Genomic DNA, 15,556 nt, shown 5'->3' with positions numbered 1-15,556 from the left:
AAGCAAGGTCTCTACCCCGTGTTCTCAGTACCCCCACCCTCTGATCCCCCAAACCAAGGTCTCAGGTGTCAGTCTCTCACACCTTACTCTCCTCTCCTGCGTTAAGAATACATAGTGAATCAGATCTGTGCTCCCACAACCTGCACAATTAAAAGTGGTGGTGCTTTTTGAGTTGTAACAGTTGTTCATATTCTCCTGCCAAGATCTCCAGACAAAATCCCCACCAAAACGAGCATCGAAACTTGACTCTTTATTTATCTATTTTTACAGTCTACTTTCCAACTGTGATTCAGAGATGGGGTTTTTTTGCTATTTCCTTTAGTAATATCTTGAACTTAACCTACCCAATCTTACAAAACCAGGCAATGACTCTCCCAACTGAGGCTGAGACCATGATGGGGCACTCATACGTGTATGTTTATAACATATTTGTGTCTCCAGCACAGGGAATTCATGCCACTAATGACAAAAATACATACATAAAATCCACACCTGTTCTTCTCCACTTTCAGTTATGGCTAGCCCTGGAGGCCTGCATGCCTTAGGCAGTCAGACCAGGGTATTTCCCGTGGCACTAAGACATTGCTACAGTGTACAGAGCCACACAAATCCTAATGCCCTTTGTAAAAAGTGAATTGGTAACATCCAGCTTAAGTGCTCTGATCACTGTATGGTGTTAGGGGAGGGAGAGAAAATGAGAAGGATTTCCTCCTCACTTTTTTGTATCAGAAATTACTGCACTGACATGGCGCCAGCTCCTGAGAGATACTTTGCGTTGAGTCTGGCCCCGAGCAAAGTGTAACATTCCATGGGGGTTTAGGCTTAATTCCTTCTCCTCAGCCTTTCCTCTTAGCTACCTTAGTGTCAGCTTTTGTAAAGCCTGTTTTGGACGTGTCTAATGGCCTCCACGCATCGTTTCCAAAGCTTGGGTGCACAGCTTGAACCCAGGGCCTGACTCTGCACGACTGATCCCCTGTAGCGGTGCCTTACAAAGGGTTTGCAAAGGTGTGAATGGTTTTGTTTTCAATTTTTTTCTATACCTATTACTGTTGCCAGAAAAATCCTACAGCAAGGAAAGTAAAGCAATAGACATGTTTGGTCCCAGTCAAAAGTACACAGGAAAACTCTGGCTCCATCACACCTTCTCGCAAATAGCAATTTCTCGCTCTGTGCTGGCGAGATTTCTCCACTGATTAGTAATCAGATCAATGTGATTTGATTAATAATATTCTATATCAGTAACTAACATGTTGTCCTTATGATCCTAACAGCACTCAGTTGAGGCATTCATTAGCACCAATTACTCTCTTGTGGTTTCCACCTGTAAATCTCATTCACTAGAGCTACCAATGTCTAAGATTTCTGTGTCTAAATCTGTCATGATGTTACTGGAGCTGTCTTCACAATCATAGAAAATCTGTATGTTTAATCCTTTCATAATGTAGTAGGTACTCTACTTTTAAGCTCTTTCTGGCAAAAATAACAGAACACCCTGTTTAGCCACATTCTTCACTTCGGTGATGTAGGTTAGGTCAGGTAAAGGTGATGGGAAAAACACAAATAGGCTGAATTATCTGTGCACCTTAAAATACATCGCTCATGAAAGTAGCATGGAAGTGGGATTTAAAAGGGATTTGAGAAGAGGCACTTAAAAGCAGAATCAAGACATTAAGGATGAGGTTAGAGAGCCTGTAAATATACCCTGCATGGGAGACCATGCAGAAAGCGGCATAGGGTTTTTTTCCCTCTGTGACAGACAGAAAGGTGAACAACTGATGAAGAAGGATTTAGTTGAGCTTTCTCTGACTAGGGAAAGGTAAAATATTATCCTCTTAATTTAACCTTAGGAAATGTTGATATGATGTTACATATTTTAGTTTTTAGAGTGTTGAGCCACAGATTTTAAAAACTGAAGTAGGAATAAAAATCACAAAGGAGTTATTAAGATCGGGCTCATACAGAAGGAAAATCAAAATATTATTTTCATGAAGAAGACAAACACATCCAGCAACTAGGATGGTCTGCAGGAGAGGTTAAGCTTCTTACATGGAAAGAAATGATGGCTTTCACAGAAAATAAGGAAACCACACAAGGATTCTGATGTATTCTGTGCACACAGCAAAACGTGTTTGCTATGGGTTCAGAGGGAGGGGAAGAATGATAGCCATAGGAAGAAGCTTTAATTTGGGCTGATTATTCTCTTCAGTAGTATTTGAATACTGCTGGATTCAATTTTTCTCTCAGTAGTTTTCTGATAATGTTGCACATTGTCAAAATGAGCTCTGTGGTAGATATCATCTTTGAAATCAAAGCAAATAAATACTTGACTGGAGCTTAGATGTGTGTGTGTGTTAAGGAGAAGGGAAAATTGAGAGCAGCACCTTGATATTCTCTCAGAAGTACCTGGGAAGGAGGGAGAAAAAAAACCACTTTGGGAAAAAAGAAGTGTACTTGTGGTTTAGCAATAAACAGTGAAGCCCAGCACACACTATAAATCTCCAAGTGCTACCAGATATACTGAAGGGAAATACAATACTGACACACACGTGTGTAATTATGGAAGATTTCTAGCAAATCCCAGTGGAAATAGTGGAAATAAAATGAGATTTTTTTAGCTTGCACTAAAATGGTGTCTCTTCTGGGATTTAGGAAGGGACTGCCTGAAAAAGTACTGAGTCCTAAGAGAAAACTAACACCTGGACAGCTCAATTATCTCACAGAGACCAGTCAAAGGGATCTTTCCTTTTCCATCCTGAGCCTTCTGGAGAGACTGGGGAGCTCTTCTAAACACTCAACCAGCAAATGTAAACCATATGTGGGCTCCTTCCTGGCAGACCTCTCCTTTTCAAAGTCAGACCTTTCAAAAGAAATAGACTCCAGAGCTGGGCGGATTTCTAGACCCCAACCTGAATGTTTGAGCTTGCCGGATTTGAAGACCTTGGCATGGCCCCGCAAACGGGGGGCCACTTTTCCTTCCAGCATGAGATGGGATTGGGTTCTGGCTGTGGCCTTACACTCCACAGTGCATTCCCATGTAACTGAGCCCCTGTGAGAACCAGTGGCTGCAGTGCTTGCTGAACGACAACCCCACCGCCCTCCCTGCAGCTCTCACTGGCCCTTGCTATAAGCAGCTCCTGATGGATGCCTTACAAGGTCTGAAAAAGATACATATGTTTTTCAAAGAGATCCTCCCCCTTGCTACCCATCCTTCTTTTCCAGACCCCAAAATCTCATGCCAAAATAAACAGGCAGGAACATAATCGCAGAACGAGCTTATATTTCTTCTGTACTTTTCTGTCGCGCTGCAAATACAGTCTAAATATGAGTTCATGTATTTATATGGGGAGTTGGCTACTCAGACAAAATAAATTAAATACTTGCTGGATTTTGCACATGTCAGGTTAAACCGTGTCTACAATGTCATTGATACAAGAGAATATTCTGGTGGCTGTTACATGTAGACAGCAATAGCACATGCAAACTGCAGGAACATATTGAATAAGACTAATTATAAACACTTTATTGCCTTCATGAATATCCTGGCATGTGCCTGTCCAGCCTGTCCTGAGAAATTTCTGCTTGCAGAGACTTCATGGCTTCCCTAGGCCATCTCCCCTAGTGCCTAATTATCCACATACAATCAGAAAGACAGTTCTTATGTGTATCTGGCTTCTTGATGTAAAGCCATTATTTCTGCCACTCTACGTTGCAGCTTTTTTCATAAGCTGGGGTGACCCGTGTGTTTCCTTCAATCTTCATCTTTCACTAGGCTTAACAGCCCTAATTCAGCTACCCTTTACTCATGGCTCACACCAGCTAGATCTCCCATCTCTGCTCTTTGGATGTTCTTTAGCCAGTCTCTGCGTGCAGTGTGAAGTGCCCACAGGATGCCAGGGGGAGCCTTCCCCCTGGTGAGAAGAGGGAAGGGATAATTTTGTGTCCTGCTCCTCATACACCCCAGAGTAACATCCATTGTTTTCACATTGGCACTACTGTGTCCTTCAGCTCAGGCCCTATTGTAAGCACATTTTCCATTCTTCCTCCACTTACAAATGAAAATACTGAACATGCAATTGTGTTGAGCCCCATAAGTTCACTACTTACACAAATAATGCAGTATTTGTAACTGACCTTCAAAAGCATGATCCAGACAGTCATTTCTCATCTCTTAATTTCACCTGCACAGTGCTTCCCTAGCTGGCTAATAGAAGAGTATCATGTCATATGAAAGGTAAATGCCATTTCTGCTGTCTCTGCAAAGCCCATTGCTGTGTTTTAGGACATTAGAGGGACTCATAAAAAGCAAATCCTATCAAACTCGCACTAGCTGTTATTTATCTTTTCTCTGTCTTTTAAGGGCCTACAGATTGCAAGTTTATGCCAATATTTCTCCAGGAACTGAAGTTAAACTGACTGATTTAAACTTTACTGCTCCTTTCCCCAGGTGTCTCAAAGTTCCTCTTCCGCAGGACCACCTCTTCCAGGTGGTTGGGTCTGCTCAAGTCTCCCACCATGGACTTGCCTTCGGAAATGAACTTTCTGCAGTGAATGTGTTATTTGTACAGTATTATTGGGTAACCTGAGAACTGCAGATGTATCTGATTATTGGAGCTGTGAAGACCATTGCCACAAAATCCCAAACCATGTCCTTTCCTTGAGTTTATCAGCCAAGCTGGTGGGGGGAAAGAGAGCTGATTTATGACCGTTCATTAAAATGACACAAAACTTGTTGTAAAGGTAGACTTCAGCTGAAAAGTTCAGGCTTAAAACCTGTCTTCTTCATAGTTCAGGTGTTTGGACATGGGAAAACAAAGAATGATCTCTTGAAGCAATGTGAATATATCTGGATTATATTTTATTATATTTTTATTATGTTTTGTGTTCTATTTAAAAATATATCTCTTTATAGTCAAGATTTTTTATTAATTTTTCTCACAGCTTTTTCATTTATTATTTTATTAATACATTTTGTTAAATCTAGTTTTATTATTTTAATACTTTTTAAATGAATTTTTAACTGGCCAGGGGCCATCACATGAAAACATAAGGCGGTACCATTTTTTTCCCCCCACTTACTTTAGAATTCAAAATGCAAGCAGTCAGTCTGGGTTTTATATAGAATAGCACCATCCCTTTATGCAATCAACTGCTTTGCAGAAGGGTTTTGAATTCTGGCAACAAGTCGTTCGCATAGAAGAGCTCCTAGAGATGAATGTGCCCTCCAGCAGTACATCGCGAATCTGGTATGAGAGTGTAACATGAAATTGCCATGCTTTGGAGAGTAGCCAGCGTTGGATTTGGATTAATTTGCTCACAGCGTTCAATAAATAATGTTGGGAGGGCCACGTGAAAAGCGATCCCTGTTGGCTATGCACACCTCCCTGCCACAGGGCCTATCTTTGGTCACCCAGCCGAGATTCGTGCAGCCAATGTCTTGGAGGTATTTCTCACTGGGCTTACAGTAAAAGCCAGATAAAGTGCCTCCCACCACCTGGCAATGGAAAAGGAGGATCAAGCAGCCCTTGGACTGAAGCCTCTCTCGGGATGGAGTTTCTATATATAGGGGAGCTCAATAAACACCATTATGAACCCCATGCGATCCGCCTGTCCGGAATTAAGGTCACATACAGACTTTTGTGTACGTTTCGCCACTGGCTCACTTAGCTTACAAATAAAAGAATTACAAGTGAGAAGCCAGCTACATAATAAGGAATTATAAATCCAGCCAGTTTCCATCTGAAAAAAACCTTCAGTCAGTACATGAGGCAGCTGCAAGGGAAAGTAAGAATAAGATTTTTAAATCCATGTGTAAAATCCATTGTAAAGGTCAGGTTTATAAGAAGACGGTCCCAAAACGCTAATGACATGACAGTTTTATGAGGCTGGAAAATGATAGCTTGGCAGAAGCTGAGTAATACTAGAGCAAGGGATTTATTTAAATCGGACTACCTTTTTTTTTATTTTATTTTTTATTTTGTCCTTGATCCTTCCAGATCTCACTGAGATGAAAAACGTGTAAGTAGTTCTCCACATTCAGCTGACAAGTGAGGTAAAGAAAAGGTTATTTATGTAAGTGAGGCATTATTCTGTAATTTTATCTTCCAAAGGTTTTACATATTTTTCTGCAGAATATATACTATTGGAAATTATACAATTTTTAATGCCTATATTTTACAAAAAATACATAAAAATCAACTCTTAACAGCCAGCCTCACAAGCAAAAATAGTAAGAGTTTTTACACAAACTTTAACACAGTTTTAAATTAGAGAAGCTGCATTTCTCTGTAGTAGTACAGGAGGACAGTCTGTCCAAAAGAGCTTATAGTCAAATGTATATATTTAACAGAGGTGCATGTGTATCCTAAGAATAGGCCCTTGTGTATCTAACCAGAGTAAAAGTACTTTTTCATTTGCAATCTAAAAATCTCTCTCATCTTAATACTGTTTCTTGAAAAAGCAGTGTCAACGCCAAGTCTGGGTTTGGTTTTTTGTTGTTATTTTTTTTTTTTTTTTTTTTTTTTTTTTTTTTTTTTTACTGTGTCCTAATCCTTATGCAATGAGTTAATTCATCCTCTAGAGCATGAAGCCCTGGACACATCCTTCATCAACTGAGCAGTTCTTGTTATGCTGAAGCTTAATGCAATTTTCATTAAACTGCAATTTCAAGTTTGGCCTCAAAACATACAATATCTGTCTATGAAATCATAGCTATATATATGCTATAACAGATTATCTATCTATAGTTATACAAAACATACAATATCTATCTGTAGCTATGCTAGATTTTTGCTTATATACTTCTATGTTTCCCACAATTCCTTTAATCAGCAGTGATTTGGGAAAAATAGGAGTATTTTAATCATAAAAATTGTCTATTCTCTTTTCTCCAAGCAGGCCAAGGTTCTCTGATTCCCTTTACCACAGCATTTTGAAAACGGAGCTGATGTCTCAGCACCAGGGGGTGAGGGGTTTAGTAGGGTACTCTGCACCAAGCATGCAGGCCTGATCCTGTGAGGTGTTGAGTGCTTCCCAGGAAGCGATGAGCTCTCTGAAATCCCTGCGATTCAGATCCCCAGGCCAGGCAGACACTGACCACATCTCCCCCGACGCCCTCCTGAGAACCCTTTGCCCTGCAGCACACACCAACCTTGTCCTCAAGGGATGCCTTGCGGAAGTTCTCAGTTAATAAATTGCTCATCCTGGTAATGAGGCGGGGTGAGTTTTGGGCAAATGCTGACTACTGTGGAGATCACTCTGCCAAAATACTGAAGTGTTTGTCCTCTTGGTGTCTGGAGTACATTTGGATGTAGCTCCTCAGCAACGAGGGCTGGTGTGCAAACCCTCTGGGGTGGTCGGCTGTCTGTACATCCCAGCTGGACACTGCAGGTTGCTTCCCTTCCCTCAGCCTCAGAGCTCAAGGCCAAACAAAACCCATGAGGCAACACGCTTCCTCCAAACATGTCTCTTCTGTTCAGAGGCTCTTGCAGTTGCCAGGTGGCTTCCTATCCTTCCACCCACACCGGCACATCATGGCTGGGGAATCATGCAACTGAGCATGGATCATATTCAGCTTTGGATAACTCTCAGAGTTGAGAGAAATAAGAGGAAAAGGCTTCCTCTCCTGTCTATGAGTGGTTTCCAAACCTCTGGGTGAACTGAAATTGGGAAAAGAAAACAAAATACCCCTCTCTGTTTCATAAAATTTAAACACTAACAACCCTTTCTCCTCCTCTTATGAATTATTTGCTGAACTTTACACAAATTAACAACTAGGTCTGAAGTGTTCAGTAAATAAGTGATCAGCTGGGAATTTTATTTGACCACACTCTAGTAATTGTTTTCTATTACTATTAGTACAAGCCCAGATGACACAAAAGATTGCTACTCAGTGACACAAGTAACAACTATATTAGCTTCTGGTTGCAGGGCAGTACTTAGCCGAGAGATACTTGAAATAGCTTTCAATCGGCTAGCTGACGTGCTAGCCATTTGTTCACCTGCAAAAGCAGAGAAGTTGAGTTGGGATATCCCACCTTTTGGTATCTTCATATGAGTATTTTTTGTCTCATCTTCACATCACAGTCCCTTCTGCAACAGTAAAAACCTCAAGAGCCAATGTGAGAATGTGCTCCTTGACAGAGTTTGTTTCTTTGTTTTAGCATGTGTGATGTGAAAGAGATTTAAAAAAAAAAAAAAAAAAGCCTAGATTTCTTGGTTTTTTTTCCACAAAAGCTGTTTCACACCTGCTATTCTGTGCTTTAGGAGAGTGAAAAATTGAAACTGTATCTGAGTTTTATCCCTTTACTTTACATATTTCCATTCCTGTTTCCTGACCCTGTCAGGACTAGGCCCAGAAGGAAGAAAATTCTCCTAGAGTATGACTTTTCCCCAAACCTTAAAGAACAGAAAACAAACCCAAAACCAACAGCAGCCTCTCCACCACATAAATCCAAAATAATCTGATCCAAAGGAAACAGGAAACATGCTTCTAGAAATCTCCCAGCCTAAAGCTGAAAAGACTCCAGGGAGACTCTTTCACTTTAATGCCTCCTCTCTGGCCAAACACTGAGGTTCACCAATCTGTATTTCATCCCATTTTACACCAGAAACTTGGCTGGGCAGCTCAGACTGGCAGCACAGGCTCCTTATTTAGCCAGCAAAGGGGGATTTCAACCCACCTGAAGTCGCAGCTGGTCTGTCTTTAGCAGAAAGTAATTAGCTTCTTACTTTAGACAAGTCGCTTTGGTGCATAAAGGCATGTATGTTATGCATGTGTATATGCATATATGTAAAGGTAAACTTCCCCATCTGGCCATAACATAACTACTTTGCTTCCCTTTTATGTGCAAAAGCAAATGTTGTTTCCAGAGGCGCTGCTGCCCTGAGTAATTTTTTGGGTCTCAGAGAGATATATGCTGTACTAGAAACCCACTGCTGTACTTCAATAAAAACATCTGCCAGATGGGTAGCTCCACATGAACTAGGATCAGTGGTCTTTTTGAGCCTGTATAGTTAAAGGGAAAGCAAATAAAAACTAGTTTGCACTTTGGGCTGTTTTTTTTAATCTTATTAAACCATTCAAGTGTGTTTGTATGGAAAAAAAAAAAAGTAGTTATATATAAGCCTGATACCTTAGTGCCTGAACAGCACTGCAATGATATATTTAGCTTGAATGAACTCCTGAGCCCCGGTTCAAATGCTGTTCAAACTAGTGTATGTTCATCTCCATGCTGGAAAAAGATGAGTCCATGGAGGTCTTATTCTGTTGCACCAGCAGTCCAAGACAGTTAACTTTCCATGCAGCAAGTCACATGAATTGAATATATAAAGCAAGCAGAGAGCACAGAGTAATGATTTTCCATCCCTGGCTCATAAAAGGAATCACATGCTGATCTTTTTGGACAAATGACTGCTCTCAGCTGAAACCTCTGTACCTCCTACTGTGAATGTGTTGAAGAGGATAGGCACTTAAAGTGATCAGACAAAAGTCCAGTATCACTTGATGATAAAGCCCCAGTTAACACATATCCTCTTGGGGCTGTACAGTTGTTTTAGTGACCAGAGACAGCAAAAAGAAGTTACAGGAATATGATGGCAACCTGAGAAGATCTGTGCAGTGATGGAGAGAGTATAGCCCATAGATTGAGCCAACCAGACCAAAGCTGATCTCTACTGTACGTGGCCAGGCTCTTAAGTTACACAGTTTAGTCCGTTGCTTACCAGGAGGGATAGAACTAATCACGTATGTTTAGGGGGAAGGCACGGTTTATCAGATCCTAACCCAGAGGTTCATGTTCTCTCTCTTTACCTAGAAACGATGGTCATTCAAGGTTACAGGAGAAGTAGCTGAGAGATCAGCATACAACAGCTTTCACGGCAGCTGCCTTCATCTGTTAGGCAGCCTTTTCTACCCCAGAGCAGATGGCTTTGCACTTGGCACAAAAGCCAAATAGATAAAACAGAGATACATGTACAAAACCTTTTTTGCCCCCACATGCACTAATGCTTGCTGAAGACATGTTACACTGGGCTTTCAAAGAGAGGTCTCTGGGTATCTGTGTAGAGGAAGGTCATTACATTCTTGTTTTTAACAAATTAGTTTGGTTCCCAAGCTTTGCTACTCAGGAAATGGTTGGGGAGCTCAAAATTCAACATTGTCACAGTATGCTGCTGGAAGACATGAAGACGTGCTTGAACTTTACTACATTCTTCACAGATTTTATTTTCAGATATCATGTTTATAAATTTAAGTACTAGAAGTAGTGAACAAACACCTAGTAAGAACACATCAAAAATACACCTCTGTTAACAAAGCATCTTCAAAAGCAAAGCACTAAAAATTCAAGAAATAGCTTTTTCTTCTGTGCTTATCAGAGGATGATACAGCATATGACTGAAGCTGAATATTGTGGCTTTGTTTTGGGGGGACACCCCCCCCTTCTCCTTTAGCAATAGGGTACACTCCCCCTTCTCCTTTAGCAATAAGAAAAGTCAGCAGAGCTATTAGTATTCCTGATAATGCCCTGATTCGAGATTCACAGAATATTCTGGGTTGGAAGGGTCCCACAAGGATCATCAAGTCCAAAGTTTTCTGCAATTGTATAACCTTGCTGTTCTTCTTGTGCAGAGTGTTTCCCCGCTTATGAATATCAATAACTCCTGAGAAAATAAAGCCAGAATTTCCTGAGTGATCAGCTGACCTACTAGAATACAGGTTATCTGATCTTCTTAAAGGCAAAGTGGTTGTGAGTATTTTATGGCTATAATGGCTCACCAGTGAGACAGAACGAAAGAACAGACTTGTTAAAAAATTAACACTTAAAATAATAGACAATTGGCTGCATATAGAGAAGTAAAGCACAGCGAGACAAGGCAACGCCCTTTTAACAATAAGATTGTCTGATTTCCTTATTTGCAAACTAGAGAAATAAAACTAGGTCCTGGGCTCATATCTGAGAACTTCACATTGATCAGATGCCCCTGAAGGGCAGCTGTCCTGTTGGTTTTAAAGCATATTTCCAGATTTACACCACCATGAAAGCAGAATCGAACACTCTTTCCACTTGCTGATTAATCTGCAGCACTGCTTCAGCATTTTCACCAGGCACAAGATGGAGATTTCCACCCAGCTGGATATTACCTGGCCTCCCTAGAGCAGAGGAAGATTTCAAGTTTCTAAACAAAATAGCATGGCAGTGTACCATGTTGGATTTGTATTGATCAGGAAGCATTTTAACAGCTCTCCTCAGCCTAATTTTAAATGCAGTGTACCACAGAAATAATCCCCATCATCTCTTGTGTGCTGAACAGGACCAAAATATGTCTCAGTAGAAGATAGGAAGGATAAATGAGACACAAGAAATTTTTTCCCTGAAGAACCTGGTATTGTCCACAGAAAATTATTTTCTTGGCCACATTAATGTGGTTTTGTCACATAAGTGCTAAGACGAGGATGCAATAGCTGGTTATTTATAGAGGCACTGTATAAAGATTAACAGATGTTTTCAGCACAGACATGTACTTTAATGGTTACTTGCAATACATTTCCATTAGAGAAGTCGAAGCGTTAGAAAAAACTGTAATTCAGAAACTCAAAAATAAACCCCCTAAATTGCTGAGGATTTTTGGAGGATCCACCTGTTGTCCATTAGGCTAATTGCTGTTCTAGTCCAACTGTTGCAGGCTGCTTCCATCTTTGATCAATATCGATTTAAAACATAGAAGTGTGGAAAAAGCAAGCCAAAGGTTGTGATGCTGTCAATAAGTCATAGCAACACTTCAGACAGGGTACGTGTTAAACTCTTGGCACTCGATTAGAAGTTAATCATATTGTCAATTCCAAACATTTAAAATTCAAAATTAATCAGGTTTTTTAAAACAGTGTAGATAGACAGGTTTGGAGCCTCCATTGGTCACTCTCAAATTCTACTATTAAATCACAGGTAATTTTTTAATAAATACTGACACTAAAAACCAACCTACATTCCAAAACACAATGCTGATTCTACCACTGTCATGGTAAAGTTGCAGTGCAGCTGTGGGTTTTGGCTAAAAAAAAATACAGCAAGTCCAAAATACCCATTTCAAAACAAGACACCTTTTGGTGCCAGTTTGACTGCAAAATTCTCCCAAGGTAAGTTTCAACTAAGTCAGTACAAATGAATAATTATTTGTTTTATCTTTGAAGTTTGGTTTATTTACCCAGTCTTGTTTAGTGCTTACAGGTGCTAAAGACACTTGCCTAATTTTCAGAGTGAGCTGTCTAAGCAGTAAGTTATTTCAGAGTGCTTTAATCTGCAGGGTAAGTATATGCTCCATGTTCGCACAAAAACATAAGTAGTGCAGGCTGAGCAGTCATCAGGCATCTCTACATGGTCAAGGCTTTTTTGTAGGGACTGGGAGCTAGGAGTGAAAATCAACATCATTATCACTGTTAATGAAGGATGAAGAGCTCAAGCTAACCATGTGGTAGATCCATCAGGAAGGATGTCAAAAATTGGCTAATAAAATTTAGTAAGTGTGAAGTTCATTTGACCTTTCTGTATGGAAAGTGAGCTCTCTATACAGAGCTCATGCTCAGAGCTGCCAGATGGGAGGAAATATCTGGTACAATACCTTCCCTGTGCTCAGTTTAGCACGTGGAGCAGAACAGAGCCTGTGCTCTTAATGAGAACCCGTGCTTTCATTAATCTCTCATTACATCTGATGAGCAGCATGGATAACCATCAGAGAATATTCTGACCTTCATTAGACATTCATAGAGCCCTGAGCCAGAAGTGGCTAACTTTACCAGCATCCTGACAAAATTCACCTCCTGCACTTGAAGGCAGCCTGGAACAAGACACAGTTTCAGAATTTCAAGATTTAGTTTGAGGCACCTCCTAGGACCCAGGTCAGGAGTGGAATCTGAGAAGAGTTTTACTGTCAAACTGAACGAACACAACTATAATCCTGGCTCCAAATAGTTCCAAGTTTTGTGATGCCTGAAATGCAGAGTTGGCATTTTGCAAAACATCAGATAGGACGTTCTGTTCCTTTTTGTCCACACCTTTTTGTTCCACACCTATTGTGGGTTATTAACCTTAATGGCAGTGCATCAAACTCATGTAGTATCTCTGCATATCGGATGAGCAATTGCCAAGTTAGCAGAACTCTGAAATTAAGCATCTTAGCTGTTTGAAGCAGAACGGATGCCCTGCTGTCAATTGTCCTTGCCCATACTGTGGTCCCTTCCAAAGTGTCCATTCAGGACAGGGTCCCAGATGGTCTAGGTGCTGTAAAATCAGAGTCTAAACCTCACAGAAGAGCTCTGACAAAAGCTCTGAGGGGCTGGAGATAGCCAGAAGAGAAGGTGAAGTGATCATAGTAAACCTAGCATGTCCTGCAGACTACAGGCATCAAACAGGCAGCTCTGACCACATTAAATTTTAAACTTGGCTTTGATCTATCTGACCCAGTTCCTCCCTTTGTAATTTTCAATTAAGCCTATAAGAAAAAAGAAACACAATTTTCTTTAAACCAGTCAAAGAAAATAAGCCTTTTCTGCTGCTTTGAGCAGCAGACCACAATAGTGTATGTTGTGTTCAGGAAAAATAGAATTTTCTCAGATTCTGAAGCTTCCTGCACATTTCCATCATGTTTCCATGATCAAGAAAAAACCCATTTCATCTATAAACAGTATCAGGACCTGGTTCAGTATGAACACTATCAGACACACAAGGAGGGGAGTTGCCTGTGCACCCTGGGCAGTGGGGCATTAGCACATTTACTCCCAGTTCTGGATTTCAGTGAACTCTGTGAGTGTGGCTGGTCTTGTTCTCTCACCTAATGTGGCCAGGCTCTGCTTGGGTCCTTCATGTGGTCTATTTGTGCAGTGGCACATAGAAGAGGCAAAGGAAACGTTTCTAGCTAGAAGGTCCCATTGAGGCTTCAGTAGCCTTCATCAGCTGGTTGCTATCCTTCTGCTGTACTGGTCCTAAACTACAGCCCTCGGTGCTTTAAAATTTTCCATACGCTACAAAGAGACAGAAGGCACAGTTTCCCACTGAGGGATTAGAAGTGGCCTCTGCCCAAAAGCCTTGACTACTTTTGCCTAGAATGAGGCAAAGCTGAGCTGCCTTTGCTTTTGAGGGGTAAGAATGGCAACTTGCTTTATTTGAACTTTTTCATACTGATTTGATAGCCCCACAGGAAGTCAGAGAGGAAATCAGGTTGTTGCAGATTTCTCCAACACCATCTTGTCTCCCACCTGTAATTTATGGCTTGCATTCGGTTTAGGTGTTTGCCTCTTACAGGCAAATTAGCACAATACTGATGATGCATGATGTAACCACGTGTTAAATAAGCTATATGCTTGGCATTATCCAAAATGGGGCCAGTGTCTGCAGGGACCTTGCAGAGTCTCTTGTTAAATAGCAACAAGGGAGATGCACTTAGGGGCACCTAAGGGGCAGATTGGCACCTGTGGGACAGAAGAGACATCTGTTGTGCCCATATTTTAGCAGCGCTAATCCGTGTCAGGAAGAGCAGGTTTGAAGCCCTCAGGGTTTAAGTCAATCATATTGAAATGCTGCGCACAAGAGGATCGGGGGCGGTAGATGGTCTAATCAAGGTCTGGATGGGTCATGTTCATTCAAGGCAGAAGACATTTGGGAATTTTAAGGAAAGCTAAACCCTTGCCAGCCGTGCCTCGCTGCTGTAGGTGGCAAAGGGAAAGAGAGATGAGGTGCAGCTGTCTTGTCTTAGTGCAGGAGCACAGGGTGCACGTACAGCTCTCAGGGAGCTATTGGAGAGGCTCCAGCTTTGGGAGCAGCGTGTATGATGAAAGGTATACAAGGACACCCAGAACTCGCCCATGCTGTGCAAGACAGTGCAGGATAGTGCCCCCCCCATCCTTACAGATACCCCATGATCTGGATGTGCAGCAGCACAGACCCCAGAGCAAGACTGTATTGCACTGTAACTACATGCATCTCCGCCAAGGCACCCTCCTGCACAGTGCTTTGGGGCAGTGTCTGCGTTTCTTCTGATTTACCTCTTCACTCACAGGAAACTCTGAATTTATTGCCAATGCAAACAGCCACAGACAGGCACACAAACACATGGAGTTTATGCAGCTTTTCTCCCTACATCCTGAGAAACTATGTCACATCATGACTTGCCTTCCACTTCTTTCCTAAGGAACTCATAGTACCAATACATTTCTTAACATGCCTGTCAGTGTTCAACAGGCCAGCCTAGTTGAGTAAATGCTACTATAATAACACTTAGTGTCCACTGTACAGCTTTGCTCATATCCAAGGGCATTTAAAAGTCTCGAGTTTCTGCAGTTCTGAGGTAGAGACATTTATGATTCTTATAGCTCTCTGTCGTAAATAATATTTGAATATGAGGAAATATATGCAGAAAGAATTAGATTATGACTGCAAAGTCACTGGCAGTTTAAGGAAGAATGTGACATGTACAAGTTCTCTGAAAGTAACAGACCAGCTTTCACCACATTTTTGATGAGAAAATTTTATGTCTTTGTACAGAAATATCTTTTTCACTGCTCTTA

This window comes from Pipra filicauda, unplaced genomic scaffold (genome assembly GCF_003945595.2).
Source record: "Pipra filicauda isolate LSUMZ 115617 unplaced genomic scaffold, ASM394559v2 scaffold340_size778089_pilon, whole genome shotgun sequence".
Taxonomy (NCBI): domain Eukaryota; kingdom Metazoa; phylum Chordata; class Aves; order Passeriformes; family Pipridae; genus Pipra; species Pipra filicauda.
The sequence above is the reverse complement of the archived record's forward strand: the minus strand, read 5'-3'. Positions refer to the sequence as shown.